At 61.1% G+C, this 2,500-nt stretch overlaps 1 pseudogene; it reads right to left on the bottom strand.

Annotated features, from left to right (window-relative positions):
- The window catches only part of LOC126177251 (large subunit ribosomal RNA), an 8,021-nt pseudogene that overhangs the window by 3,993 nt on the left and 1,528 nt on the right, over window positions 1-2,500 (bottom strand).

Below are 2,500 nucleotides of genomic sequence, written 5' to 3'. Positions count from 1 at the left end.
AGCGGCGGGGCGGCAGGCGGCCGCTTGGATGGTTGGCGCGGCCGCTGTGTCCTGGTACTCGTCCTCTCCCTCCTGGACCCGACCGACGCAAGGGCATCCGGGAGCATGCCTAGGATGACCTCAGGCGGCGTACCCCGCCCCAGACCAACAACTCGGTCCAGGGCAGAGAAACGCTGGGCGGAAGCAGGCAGCTCCGCAAGATGCTCCCAGATGGCGGCGTCAGTCGGTCCCTCCGCAGGCGGCCCGGTGGTGTCGGCCGCGAAGTCCGCAGCTGCGTCGTCGGACGGCGCAGCGCCATCGCCCGCTTCAGGCGGCTGCGTCACCGCTCCCCGGCGGGACGCCGGCTCTTCCCCCCGACCGATCTCAAGTGCCTCCATGAATTCGCGGACAAGCTGCTTGTGGGCAGCTTGCCGCCGTCGGCACTTGATTGCCTCAAGCGTTCGGTCGGGGAACATCCTAATCAGCTCTTGGTTGACAAAGAAGAACCGAGCGTCCCTCTCAAGGAACAGTTCCGCCTCCGCTTTGGCGAGCGAAAGGACTTCTTCTTCCGTCCACCTCGCGCGGTGCCTCTCCGTGATGATCTCCGCGTTGGTAGCCGCCAGGTGTTGGCGGCGGCGGTGAACCCCGAGGCCGTTTTTGGTCGTAAAAGTGCGGTGGCACTCTCTGCAGGCAAATGTAGCTACACAATCTATCGGATCTTCGTCTCGGCCGGTTGGCCGGATAGGTGCTGGGGTAGCTGGGGTGGCACCTTCAGCGGAAGGGCCACCTTTTCTTCTTTCTTCATTGCTGCCCCCAACTATAAAGGGATAATGCGAGGGGGGGCTGGTAACCCCCCCAAGCCCCTGGTGCGGTCTTCCACTCTGCGAAATCAGCGGGCCCACGTGAAGGGGAGAAGACCGCAGGAGAGGAGAGGCTAAGAGGGCTAGGCCCATGTATTGCGCATCACTCCCCCAGTAGCTACAACCCAAGGAAGGCACCTCGCAGCAGCAGCACGACTACATCAAGACCCTGCTTCGAAAAGCCGAGTTCGGATGCAGCCACTCCGCCGCTACTTGGCTACCTTAAGAGAGTCATAGTTACTCCCGCCATATACCACACAAGGTTTGAACTCATAACCTTTCGCGTAGCAGCCAACCACCATAACCGTTAGAGAGTCATAGTTACTCCCGCCGTTTACCCGCGCTTGCTTGAATTTCTTCACGTTGACATTCAGAGCACTGGGCAGAAATCACATTGCGTCAACACCCGCTAGGGCCATCGCAATGCTTTGTTTTAATTAGACAGTCGGATTCCCCCAGTCCGTGCCAGTTCTGAGTTGATCGTTGAATGGCGGCCGAAGAGAATCCGCGCACCCGCGCGCCCCCGGAGGAGCACGCTAAGGCGGACGCGGCCTCGCAGCAAGGAAGATCCGTGGGAGGCCAAGGCACGGGACCGAGCTCGGATCCTGCGCGCAGGTTGAAGCACCGGGGCACGAACGCCGCGCAGGCGCGCGCATCCTGCACCGCCGGCCAGCACGAGGCCAACCAACGGCGAGAGCAGACCACGCCCGCGCTAAACGCCCGCACTTACCGGCACCCCTACGGCACTCACCTCGCCCAGGCCCGGCACGTTAGCGCTGACCCACTTCCCGACCAAGCCCGACACGCCCCGATCCTCAGAGCCAATCCTTATCCCGAAGTTACGGATCCAATTTGCCGACTTCCCTTACCTACATTATTCTATCGACTAGAGGCTCTTCACCTTGGAGACCTGCTGCGGATATGGGTACGAACCGGCGCGACACCTCCACGTGGCCCTCTCCCGGATTTTCAAGGTCCGAGGGGAAGATCGGGACACCGCCGCAACTGCGGTGCTCTTCGCGTTCCAAACCCTATCTCCCTGCTAGAGGATTCCAGGGAACTCGAACGCTCATGCAGAAAAGAAAACTCTTCCCCGATCTCCCGACGGCGTCTCCGGGTCCTTTTGGGTTACCCCGACGAGCATCTCTAAAAGAGGGGCCCGACTTGTATCGGTTCCGCTGCCGGGTTCCGGAATAGGAACCGGATTCCCTTTCGCCCAACAGGGGCCAGCACAAAGTGCATCATGCTATGACGGCCCCCATCAACATCGGATTTCTCCTAGGGCTTAGGATCGACTGACTCGTGTGCAACGGCTGTTCACACGAAACCCTTCTCCGCGTCAGCCCTCCAGGGCCTCGCTGGAGTATTTGCTACTACCACCAAGATCTGCACCGACGGCGGCTCCAGGCAGGCTCACGCCCAGACCCTTCTGCGCCCACCGCCGCGACCCTCCTACTCGTCAGGGCTTCGCGGCCGGCCGCAAGGACCGGCCATGACTGCCAGACTGACGGCCGAGTATAGGCACGACGCTTCAGCGCCATCCATTTTCAGGGCTAGTTGCTTCGGCAGGTGAGTTGTTACACACTCCTTAGCGGATTCCGACTTCCATGGCCACCGTCCTGCTGTCTTAAGCAACCAACGCCTTTCATGGTTTCCCATGA

The sequence above is a fragment of the Schistocerca cancellata genome, chromosome 3, assembly GCF_023864275.1.
Source record: "Schistocerca cancellata isolate TAMUIC-IGC-003103 chromosome 3, iqSchCanc2.1, whole genome shotgun sequence".
NCBI classification, from domain to species: Eukaryota; Metazoa; Arthropoda; class Insecta; order Orthoptera; family Acrididae; genus Schistocerca; species Schistocerca cancellata.
This window is presented reverse-complemented; position numbering and strand designations above follow the sequence as displayed.